Here is a 13,215-nt window from a genome sequence, read left to right on the forward strand (position 1 = left end):
TGCAAATGTCAGTGCCAAGGACCCGCTTCACATAACCACTGGCACCAGGCTCCCAAGGGCAGAGGGAGATGCAGCACTGACCCCTGGGGTAGCTTCTCCCAGGGCCAGAGTGCATCTCCAAGAGGAAAAGGGCAGCGGGATGCTGGGGTGGCTGTGATGGAGGTTGCTGGATCCCTTCAGCTCTGCAGAGCATGTGGGAAACACGTATCAGCCAGAGTCCTGGAGATTGCCGACCTCTGGTACGCCAGGATCCTGGCATCTTTCCTATCTCCACAGCTGGAAAAGGAATTTCTGACAGCTTCCACGGCTAATTTAGTTTCTTCCTATTTAGAAGCAAATCCCTAAATTCTTGAACATATTTTTTCTCTCTGTGATGTTCTGCTCTGATAAAGCCTTGGCTCTACAGGGCAGGAAAGCCTGAGGTCAGCAGTGGGAATTCCTGACTGGTGTTGAGTTATGCGGGATGCATGGTTTGTTTCTCATTCCTCCTATCTCATATAGGTAGCAACAAGGAGAGAGCATAGTAATTATACATCTGAGTATCAGCTTTATACTGATGATCTTTTATGCAGTTATTGGGGATATTTGAGCATTTGAGTTTAAGAAGTGCTTTTCAGGAGCATTACTAAATTTCCCTTGCGAGGATATTGGCTGAAAATGACCATGGCAGAAGATGCAAACACAGGGGATGTGGAGGAAGGGAGTTATTGAGCTGTTCTAATGAGCACGTCTGGGGAAGCATTTGCCCTGCAGACTGGAAATCCCACTGCCTGAAAGTCCATCCCCCCAAAATAATGTACCTGTCAGCTACATGTGTGGAACTAGCATGAAATACTCAGTGTTAGAAACTAGCCATCACCAGCATTGTTCTCTGTATCCTCTATACTGATTAACTGATTAATTGATATTTAATTGATTGCACTGTCAGAGCAGGACTTTAGCATGTGCTGATTGTCTTGCTGACTGTTACTAACAAGTCTGAAGAGCATTTAGTATAAATCCACAGGAACTATGCGTGCAAAAAGGTATAGAAACTGCTTTGGTGGCAACAAAGGCCTGAGTTCACGGAGCACGGTCAGCGAGCAATGCAATCATTCGCACACAGCAAGGTCCTTCTCCTTGCTTTTAAAGTAATTGTTTAGGGGAATTTAAATGTAGCTGCTTAGGTGGAGTAAGAAGTGTCCTTGGCTCCACTGCCCCAGCAAGGTGCTGTGCTCTATGCTCAGGAAGCTACTCTCAAGTGTTCATGCCCTGATTTGTACCTTGAATATGTCCAAGCGCTGTCGCTGTCAGAGGGACTGGCGCAGACCCAGGGTCAATCCCCATGGCCTCTGGGAGAGGGGACAGGTTTGGATGCAGGGGTGGGGAGAGGATGAGCAGTTCTGTGTGCGTGCATCACTTCTTTTGCTGTTTGTCAAGAGCTTCTTTAAAGGCCTCTCTTTCACTCCGCAGTTACAGCCTGTAGCAATCTGTCCTTTTCTCCTCAAACAAACCCTTTATAGCTTGTTCTTGGGAAATTTATGGGTTGTTGGGTGAAACATTAGGAAACATTACATCAAAAATGTAGAATGCTTTTCCCAGCCTGAACCAAGGTCTGTGGCAAGCACTGGCTGCTGAGATACACTCTGACAAGCCTTTTCTTCACAGAAACCAGGGCTCCCAAGTGATAACAGCCAGCACTGGGCTAGAGACTGGTTCCCCTGCATCCCCCTTCAGCCAGCGCCAGGGTGAGGACCTGGATTACCACATTGGACCTGTAAAAGTGCAGAATAAATACAACATGGACCACTCTCGGGTTTAGGTGCGCTGGTGCATGCCCCGGGGGAGCAAAGCCTCCAGGAGCGCGGCTCTGAAGGAAGTACGAGGCTCTGAAAGGACCCGCTGGTTTGCAGAAGAGCCACCAGACGATTGTAACAGCGCCGTCGGGCTGGGCTCGTTCAGCGCCCGCTGGAATCGCTGACCTCAAGGTCTGGGAAGGACCGGCTCCGCAAACGCACCGCTCCCAGAGGGGCCGCCGGAGCCGCCGCAGCCGCGGCAGGAGCGCAGCGCCGAACCAATGCTACCCCCTGGTGACCGCAGCCGCCGCGCTGCTCCGCGCCGCTCCGCAGGCTCCCTCGCAGCCGGGGGGTGACCCGGAGCTCGTCGCAGAGCTCGAAGGGAAGCAGGCTTCGCTGTGCCCTGCCGCTCAAGGGTGCGTGCTCTGCAGGTAACACGAGGAACTTGTGAACAAACTCCATAGGCACAGAGGAGCCCTTCAGTCGGCAGGGATTTTTTCTCGAGGAGGTTTACATGGCGTGGATGAGGGTGGCAAAGCAGCTTCTGCAACCAGAGTTTGGGTTTGGGTTTGGTTTAATCTCTTACACATGAGAAGATGGATTGGAACTGGATGAGCTTTAAGGTCCTTTCTAGCCCGAACCATTCTCTGATTCTATGGTGGATTTTGAGGATAGCGATTACAGGTGGGCAGGTGTAATAAACGCAATACATCCTGCAATGCATTTCCTTTTCAGTTGTGACATTTCATAGAACCATGGAATGGTTTGAGTTGGAACAGACCTTAAAGCTCATCCAGTCCCAACCCCTGCCACGGGCAGGGACACCTTCCACTGGAGCAGCTTGCTCCAAGCCCCTGTGTCCAACCTGGCCTTGAACACTGCCAGGGATGGGGCAGCCACAGGTCCTCTGGGCACCCTGTGCCAGTGCCTCAGCACCCTCCCAGGGAAGAGCTTCTGCCTAAGAGCTCATCTCAATCTCCCCTCTTTCAGTTTAAAGCCATTTCCCCTCGTTCTATCCTTACAGGCCCTTGTCAAAAGCCCCTCTCCAGGTTTCTTGTTGGCCCCTTTAGGCACTGGAGATGTGTGGGTACACATGCAGAGTAACACTAAGCAATGTCCCCATGGGCTTTTCCTTGCCATGACCAATGAGTTCACTGGAAGGACCAGTGTCCCACCAACCCCCAGAGCAGCTGCAGTGTGTGTCCTTGTGCTTCATCCTCTGGTGGGGCAAAGGGAGAGACCGAGCTGGGATCCCTGTGGCTGCAGTGGGTGCAGCAGGAGGGGGGCACAAGCCACTGTACACACAGGGATTAGTGCTGGGGTATATCCAAGGCTGTGGCCAGGGAGAGGGGCTCCACCAGCCCCCTGCACCAGGACCCATCTGAGGAACTTCTTAGGAGAGTTAATGGGACTTCACCCATGTCTTCTCCTCAGCCGGGTCCGGGTGCGCCGTGCAGCCTGGATCTCACATCTCTCTGCGTTATACTGCTCACTCTTTGCATCTTGTTAATGAAAAGCATGGATGTAATTTCAATTAAAGATAATTACATATTTAAACTTAACATTAAATTCTGCACTAAAACAAAATTACATGAAATCTCAGTGTGCAGCCGTGCTGCAAGGCAGCATGCGAGGCGAGCGGAGGAAGGAAATGCTATTATGCAAAGCGAGCTGATCCTTTCCACATGTATCTGCTGCCTGTGTGATGCTTCTCTGTCCAGCAAGTTAAATCTAATCTGTTCACACATGCCACCTTCCAAGGTGATTCCTCTCACTGGGTTTTGCTGGGCAGCCATAACCATTGCTGTATTGTACCATAAGGACAGAAAAATCAAATACCCCGTGAGCAAGAATACCCATTTAGAATGGGGATGGGGTCAGACTTGCCATTCCCAGGAGCAGTTGCCACCTTGGCCAAGCAGCCAGGTCCTGACAGTCTCTGGCACCCATGGCAGGAAGCTGGGAGATGCTGCAGTTGGATAAACTCTAGCGTTAACCCAGGCCCAGGGTCCTGAGTAAAGCTGGGAGAGTGTTTTGAATTAGTGATTAAAAACACTGTTCTGGGACTGGTGCATTTTTCTGTGGAATCCAACAGATTTGTTGGCCTCAAAAGCGGTCTTCTGAAAATTGAAAACTTTTTTGATTATTCTTTAAATTTCCCCCCAAATCCCAAACATGAAATTCCATTCTTCCAAAAAGAAATGCTTTTATTTTCTGTCCCCAAACACACTGAAAATTCCCAGTTTGAGGTTGCATAAACTGCTTTTCACACTCTTTACTCCCTCTTCAACCATCAAATTAGAAAATAGCACAATTATTTGCCCAGGTCAATGGCTGGGCTCAAGCACCAATTTAGCACAGCTCAGGACCAGGGCAAGTCACTACCAGCCACCCATCCATGATCTTTATCCCCCTGTCCCACAGCCACATGCTGTGAGACCTTCACAGAGAGGAGCTGGCGCTCCCATGTTGGTGGCTGAGCTTGGAGGCCACATAGGGGTATTTGTATTCCAAGCTTTATATATTTCCTAAGAATAGCTGGCCAGAGGATGAGTGGATTAAAGCCGTGCTAATTCTGACTGGGTTAAAGCCATGCTGAGACCTGGATTGCACTTGCCCCCATCCCTTCAGAGCAGTCTTGTGTTCAGCTCTGTCATGATACCCTGCTGCAGCAAACCCAAGACACTGCGGCACCATCAAACCTCTCCAGAGAGAGGCTTTTGTTTAATAAAACATGAAAATTATTCATTGTGTGATTTAATTTGATAGGAAATTCATGCTGCTCCTGTAATAATTATTATCATTATTGATTATTGCAGTGTAGCTGAGCAGCTGCAGCCAAGGGCCAGAGCCCCACTGTGCATGTTATGCCAGGGGACAGACTTCACCCTCACAGACACACTTCTTACACTTCTTAATCTCAGCTGGTGTTGAAATCATGGGTTTGTGCTGTGTGATGGTCAGGGCTGCCAGCAGGCTTCATAACCAGGCAGTACATTCAGAGGATGAGGAAATCAAGACATCAACTGAGCAGACGCGGTGCATTGAGGAACACTGAGCTGTGTCACACTGGCGTTGCTGTCATTAAGCTTCAGTGTGAACGTCACCTGCTCCTTTGCTCCTCTCCTCGGGCCGTGGCTGTTTTCCAGCCCTAGAAGATGCCTGTTGCTCAGTGCTCACCAGGAATGGGGATGCTGCTGGGATGGATGGATTGGCAGGATGGACACGGCAAGCAGCAGCACAGAGGGGCAGCACCACGGGCACTGCGCACGGCACAGCCGCTTCATTCCAGCACTGGGGTTTCTCCTCCTCCTTTAAATGATTGCAGTTATCAAGTGCTGACAAGTGGCATTAAAATTTATTAGCCAGCATAAAGTTTTATTTAAGGGATGGCTAGAGATTTAGTGGGCTCTGCGAGTCCTCACTTCGGCTGGCTGTGTCACCTTTAATAACTGCCTGCCTGCAGGGCATACAAGGATGGGGATGGCCCTGGGTGCCTCAGCTCCTGCTCCCCATCCCATCCATTGCCCCCCATGGCACAGGCACCCCTGTGGCTCATATCCCACTGCCACCAGCCTGGAAATGAAGGCCCTGCCACCAGCATGTGCCCGGCATCGGCGAGGGAGCTCCGGCAACACTTCCATTAATCAGTTTGGCACTCGTGAAATACACTACATGCGTGCTGGAGTTTAAATCCCGGGCTCACTAATGGTTTACTACCCACTAAATCCCCCTTCATGTTATTTAACTTTTAAACCCAAGGAATATTCCAAATCAAAGAGGCTCTGTGTCATGCTTAGTCCATCTCAAAGAGCTTGGAATTAACATCCCTTCATGGCTCGACAGTGCCTGCCACACGGAGCCACTGCTTGGTCCTTATTAATATTTATGGCGGGGAGAGAAAGTTGCATAAATCTTGGTTGATACTTAATTAAACCCCACTTCTTTTGATTTCTTGTCTTTCAGCTTCACTTAGTGAGGACTGCACAGCCATTAGGTGCTCATCCCACAAAGAGCAGCCTGGCACACACAGTGGCACCCATGGGGTTAAATGGGATGTAGCGGCTGTGTCCCCACGCTTCATCATCCCCGCATGCCCCTGTGCCACCAGCTGCCCCTTGCTGCCCTGGCCTGTCCGGTGTGGGTGCAGGCTGGGGACTGCAGAGACCCCATAGGCCACCATGAGCTTTGGCTGGCAAAGCACAACTCATCTGCAGCCCCTTTGCTTTGGTTTATCTGCGCCTCGTGTCTGATCTCGAGCGCGATTCATAAGAAAGCAGTTAACACGCGGCTGACATATCTTTGATACGGCGATCATACCGAGGAAGCAGCTTGACCCCCGAAGGCTCCCGCGAACGCGGGATTGACACTTCACATTGACTTTGCTTCAGGCTTATCAACAAATCTCAGCCAGTTTTATTAAAGAGCTGCGTGTGGTGTGTGGGACGCGCCAGGCGCAGACAACTTCATCTAGCGGCGGCTCGCAGAGCAGCCAAGGGCTGGGCTCGTGCCTCTGCTCCCTTTGCTGGTGGATTTAACTTTACTAAAGCTCCTCGTGGGTCTTGGCAAAGGCTGGGAAGTGGTAGGAGCCCATAGCTCCTGCTGCCCAGCCCTCTACACTGGTTTACTTGGATTAGGATCTGTTTTTTTAGCTCAGTTCGATGTGTATGTTGTGTACTGAGGGTTGGGCAGAATCCCCCACAGTGAGAATGAGGGCAGCAAACAGCCAGCAGGATCCACTGCTCTGAGGCGTCATTTGGTAATTATGTCTCTTTTTTACTCATGCAAATTTGATCAATATTATTTATATATTCAAAGCCATTTATAAATAATATATACATTTATGCTAAGGTAATTGCCTCAACTAGATTATTTGTCCCAGTTTTTATTGTCTATCCAGATGCTGAATATTAAAAGTATGTTTTCTTGTATGCATTAGTAGCTCAGTGCTGGCTGTCTCGTCACGGGAACAGCACTTCTGTGGGTTTGGTGGGAGGGGGAGAAGAAGGAGGATGGGTTTGATAAGGACAGGGAGGAAGGAAAGATGATGGGAAGCAGGAAGGGAGCTTGGAGCCGGTGTCCATCCCAACATGTCAGACCCATGATGACACTTTGCCGGGGTGCTGCAGCCGCCCCAAGGCCCTTCCACATGGATGGGCTCCTGACAGAAGGGACAGGGCTTCAGGAGCGACTCTGGGAAGTGGTCCCAGTATCACACATCCCATCCCACCTCCCACCTCTTCACTTACCAAAACTTGACATCGCAATGAAAAAAGATTAGGAGCATTGACAGGCCTGCAAAGGTGACAGCTACAAAGAAATATGGAGCAATCACATTGTCAGAGTGCCTATTAGGAACCTAAAAAACCTCAGCTCTCCTGCACAAGCAAAAGTGATTTATTGCACAGTGCAGTTCGTGAACTCATCAGTGGTTTTGCATGGAGAAGAGATGGATTTTCTTTCAGATGTTTATGGTGTGAGTAGACTGTCCTAAAAGTTATTGTTTGGTTTTGTAAATCAGCAGTGTTTGTGAGGGTGAGCTGGCTCTGCAGCCAAAACACAGCCAAAGCTCAGCCCAAGGCCTCAGAAAGTGCCATGTATATCTAGGGTCATGTTTCTTGGGAATTCCCAGCACAGCCTCAATGAGCATTCATTCTGCCAGTGGTGCCAGCAACGGAGACAAAGGTGCTGCTCATATCTCCCCCAAAACCAAACTCTGCATCCTTTCTGACCTGCTTCCATATCACGGTTCAGTCTCCCCATGCTCTGCCAGCCAGCACAGTGGAGCAGTGGCTGCCCAGTGCTGGGTGCTGGGTGCTGTGACCAGCACTGGCTCTTGACCTACCTGGTGCAAGAAAAGGTTTTAAAGATGTGGATGCAGGCTCAGCTTTCTGACAACCCTGTTCTTGTGTTAAGCATGTAAATGCTTCCTCTCCCGCGCGGGGTTATGCCTCGGATGCCCTGGGAACAGCTGTGGTTTATGTAGATTTTAAAGGTGAACTTTCATGCTCAGTGAAATTTTAAAAGCAGCTGATTTACACAGGAATCTATTTCTCGTGAGTGTCTATGTAGCTGTTTCTCTTCCTTAATGGCTTGTGACTGAAGAGCTGGGCTGTAAACAAGCAGCTCCAGTGCAGAGCAGCACTGCTGGACCACCCTGCGGGCAGAGGGCACATCAGGGTACCAGGGCTGGCTGACTGCTGAGTGCATCCACGCTGGGATAGGGCTGGTGTTGGGACACACTGATTGAGGTGAGGGCTGCTGGGCCATCGGCACTGGCTCAATAACAAAAGGCACTTCTTCATCCTCAGTGATCTGTAAGGGGCTGTATTAGCTGGGATATCCTGCTCTTCTGCTGGCAGAGGGAACATCCCAGCATCCCATATGCATCATCCCGGTGACTTGCCTACCTGCACAACCCCTGGAATAAGGGATCTAGGGGCTGACTTTGTGATTTAGTGCTCTTTATAGCAAAGAGTTCATAAAACCTCATGTCTGCAGTCAAGCTGCTCTGCTCCTCCATGCACTCCTTCTGGGGGATGTGCCTCCTGCCTCTGGGGGCTGCAGGAAGTGACCTCAGGCACATGTCCCCTCAATGGGGACCTGGCCACACGTCCTGCTAGAGCCCTGCCTTGAACCCATGGCCAGTGAGTCCCGGCATGTCAAAGTGTGGGCAGCAGTGTGTATCTATATGCCCTGCTCAGAAACCTCTGCATGCTCCAGTCCTGCTCCAGGGCCCTGGAGACCTGGTGAGGTTTGGCTGACCCAGACCCCGTGCCAGCATCCTGCTCATGCAGTACTGCTGGCTCACCCCATTCACTGGCCCCAGCAATGCCATTTAAACCCAAGCACAGTGCACAGGTCCCCAGGCCCTCTCCAGCCTTGACCCTTTAAAGACATTCTCTCTTTTTCCTTTAAAAACACAAACTTTAAATGGCTCTGAATAAAATAAAGGAGAATAACTGAACTGTGAAGGGTGATGATTGTATTTCTTTCACTTGTAAGAGAGACCTTTATAACTCTCTTGGGAGGAAAAAAACAATAATGGTCCTTCATGGATGAAGTGCTCTAAATATGGTGTATATTTTTTAAAATACCAGTTCTACAGTTATTGAAACAAATTATTGTTAAATGCATTTACAGCATAATAACTGTGCTAATTTGCTGATAAAAAGCATCCAGCGTTAAACCCCCCATACATTATTTTGTCATTAGCATTTGTTAGCTCCTCGTAGGTATTTTCAGACAGAAGGCTTTGTTCTGTATTTAGCACACGGGCCCCGCGCTCCTCGCTCTCCCCTCCCGGTGGGAATTGCTTGTGCGCAGAACTGCAGCTTTTTTTTTTTCTTTTGATAAAACTTCATGTTTAAAAACGGAAAATTTATTTCATTTCATTAATGGGCGAGGGAGGGAGGGAGGAGGGTGAGTGATTTAGTGAGCAGCGCATCACGTGCCGTGTCAGCACCAGCAACAGCCGGACCCGGGGGTGGCCACAGCCACTGAGGCAGGAGTGGGGCACAGATCCCACGGGGACAGCCTGGCCCACGGTGTCCTGCGGTTTGGCACTGCCACCATCCACATGCAGGAGCATCGTGCTGTGGTGGCATCAGGGGTCATGGCCAGCTCCCATCTGCCAAGCAAAGGGTAACCAGGGCTGACCCGGTGGACTCCCTGCCTGCAGTGTCTGTGGGGTGGGTGACACAGTGACGTGGATGCTCTGGGGATGGGGAATGGCCATGCCCTGACAGCAGCCTGGGGGACAGGAGCAGGGTAGAGCTGCCTGTCCCAGAGCAGCCAGGCAGCATCCCGGGGCTTGGTCCCAGAGCCCATCCCATGAGCCTGGGGTGGTGAGTATGGGCCAGGGTGGTGGGCAGGGGATGGGTCAGTGGTGCAGGATGGGGGGGTAGGTGTGACATGGGGAAGCACCCAGAGGATGGAGCAGTGGGCAGGGGGTGGGTGGGACAGGCAGGGGATGTTGGTGTGGACAGGGGATGGTGGGATGGGCACATCCCGGCCTGGGAGCACCCGGCAGCCGCCGCCATCGGTCGGGGGTTTCTAGAGCCACCGTTGCCATAGCAACCCCTCTCCGATCATATCATCGCCAGGAAAAAAGCAGCTTTATTATCAACACAGATCTTCCCAAATTAACCCTCGCATGCCCGTGGGGTCCAGCCCCACCTCTTGCCCAGGCCGGTGCCATGGGGCTCATGCCCAGCTCTAGGGGCTGGGGTCCCTGTGGGCAGAACGCCGGGACTACTGCGCTTCCAAAAGGTGCCTTCTCCCGTCACCCTGGGACATGGAAGCACCACGAGGCTCATTCCCCAGCACAAATATTCACTGCTGTCCATGTGGGCATCAAAACTTTAAGCCATCCATTTCACTGGCATCAATACAAGCGCCAGCAGCATGAGGTGCATGTCACCTGGAGTGCATGGTGCAGGGACAGCCGCAGGGTGACAGATGGACCAGGTGGAGGGAGGATCAGGATGCTCAGGCTCCGCTCCCAGCCCACTTTCCCCTCCTTGCTCCCTTTAAAGCAGGAGATATATATTTCCCCCCTGAAATATTACTGCTAATTCTCCATACGGATGTTCCCTGACCCTTCCTGTGGCCTCCAGATACAGCTGTAACAGATAAATAATGATAATGAGCAGCAGGGAAGGAGTCAGAGCGTCAATGGCCGGCAGGGACCACGGGAGGAATGTGATGGAGGCGTTCGGAAGCGGCCTGGGGCAGGCGCTCTCCTGCACCCGCTTCACATCACCCCACTCTGCTTGCACAGGCAGCCCTGGGTAACGGATGGGCTGCAGATTGAAGGCCTTAGACAAATCAATTAAGACAGCTACTGTATATTGACTAATACCCGTAGCTATAAAAATATAATTGATTACCTGAAGAAGAGCAGAGGTAATGTACAGAACAGGCAGAAAACCTGTCTGAAGAGTGATCAATACTTACATTCAGGAAACTCACCCAGGAGTATAATTGGACAAAGCAGAATTTGGGCCAAACCGAGCACTGGGAAAATAATTTTGCTAACAACAAGCCATCAGGAAGCTCGCAGGACTGGCACCATCCATCCCAGGTGAGCTTACAGCCATGCTCGCTGCAGTAATGCTTTTATTGTCATTCCTCCTGGTGAAGGATCTGAACCTTTGGGTTTCTGACCAGATTGAACACTCTGGCTGGACTGAGCATCCTCCCATTCGGGACAGCCCCAGGACTCCTCATGCCAGTTCCAGGGACATTTCCCAGCTGCTTCTGAGTCCTGGTAATGTTTCTGACTCTCAGGGATGCTCTGACCTGGACCGAGATGTTTGCTCCTTGCTCATCCATATGGGAAGTGCACTCTGAGATCAAGCCCAGTTTGCAGCAGAGCATCTGCCCCACCACAGCCAGAACCCATGCATGGACCAAACACTGCCCTCACAGCTGAGCAGTGGGGTCTGTGCTGTAGGGCAGCTGTGGGGCACCCCCAGCACTGCCCACAGGTAAGGCAGGTCCTGCAGCCACAGCGCTGGCTCAGCCAAGTGCCCTAAGCCAGGAGCATCACAGAGGTGCAGGGAAAGCGTGTGCTGTGTGGGAAAGGGGGAAGCACCCTCTGGAAGCACCATCTGGGGGGTGTTTGTTGTCCATCCCTGGTGCCAGGCACACTCTGGCCAGACAGAGGACAGGGCAATTAGCAAGACACGCAGCGAGATTACAAAATGCAATGAAATACTTAAAATCTGCCCTCCAGACTAAAGTAAATCAGACATGACTTTGACAAGGTGAAACCAAAGTGATGAAACCAATCCATTGTGCTTGGGGAATCGATCTCCCCTGCAGGGAGTAGAGAGGCCATCGATTCACAGCCTCAGCAGTCAGGAATGTCAAGCTGCCTGATCTAAATTTCTATATGCATCACTCCAGACTAAATGATGGAGGAGCCTCCGTGTGCAGGCATCCACCTGCCCAGCTTCACTGAGTGCCACTGGCATGAACCTGATGGGTGCAGGAAACCTCAAGAGGTGACACGCAAGGCAGTGGTGGTGGCGATGGCAATGGTTATGGTGGTGGCAGTGCCTCCCTTAGCAGCAACAGGCACATGCTTGGCTCTTCTTGGACCTCCACGCTGCAGACCCCAAATACACAGCACTGAGCGGTGTGGGGATGCTGTGGTGAGTGCAGGGCACCCAACTGCATGCCCAAGCATGGGGAGGATGCCTGTGTTACAGCCTCGCTGTGAAACCTGGTGTAGTAATTAAGATTTAATTCTTTAAAATTAAATATTTATCTGGAAACATGATCTTTAGCTGTGAGAAGCCTGGGCCTCAATCAGCACAAGTGGGACTCGGGCAGAGAAGCAACCCCAGGCCAGGATGGGGGTCCAGCCCCATCGCGTGTGATACCGCACTGGTGGGGCCAATGCCATCGGCTGCTTTGTCACTGTCGGACCCGGTGAGGCCGTTAGTTTTGTCAGTGTGAGCATAAAGAGCCGTCCCTGGGGAGAGATGGAAAAACTCGATCCGGCTCCCAGCAGCCCTGAGGGGGTTGTGTTTTACCATTTCTTTATGACTTACCAGCTGGAACACGAGCAGGCTTAGCCGTCGCGAGTGGCAGCAGCATTACTGCTTCCAGCTCCCACTGGGAGCCTGTGACAGAACATCAGGGACCGGCGCAGGAAGCTGAGAAGCCAGGGAACAGATTGAGGGAGGGAGGGAGGGAGGGAAGGTGGTGGCATTCCATCATGCCAAATCCAAAACACTTCTGGTGCATGCCTGGCCGGTCCCACACCTCCCTCCCTGGCACTGGGCAGGGCTGTGCCGTGCATCCCAGAGTGTGCTGGATGGGCAGTGGAGGAAAAGGAAGGCTTATTGGGAAAGCTCATCGTTTTGGCAGCAGCCTGCAGCCACGTGCCTGTGCTCAGGGGGGTGTAACCAGTCCAGGGTTGAATCTCTTGAACTGCTCTTGGACTACCCCAAGAAGGGATGTCAAACTGCTCCCAGTATCCAGTTGGAATGGCTGCTTTCATGTAATGGGTGCGAATCTGTATGCAAATAAATCCTGGTCTCTGGATTCATAAAACCCCCAGAATTCCTCAGATTAAATATGGTTTTCCTCAACTTATTTTTCATCCACCAAAGGACTAAATTGCTCTTTTTCAACAGTTATGTCCCATGACGTACTTAACCATTTCAGTATAATAACTCAACAGTAATAGAGATGATGAGCTAATACCCGAAGCGGCTGTGACCTCTGTCCCTGCTGATAGCAGAGCTGCAGTCATCGCTAGACCTCCTCCACGTCACCAAACATCCTTTGCTTTATTTCTGCTGCTCTGACACACAGGTATGACACATCTCTGAGAACATCTGTGCGTGAAGAGTTGCTCAGCCCCAGCCGGTCACCGTGTCCCAGGATGGTGCCACACCAGATCAGGGATAGTCTGATGGCTTTC

Source organism: Pezoporus occidentalis, unplaced genomic scaffold (genome assembly GCF_034315485.1).
Source record: "Pezoporus occidentalis ecotype Australia unplaced genomic scaffold, CSIRO_AGI_Poc_V1 ctg68, whole genome shotgun sequence".
Lineage (NCBI taxonomy): Eukaryota > Metazoa > Chordata > Aves > Psittaciformes > Psittacidae > Pezoporus > Pezoporus occidentalis.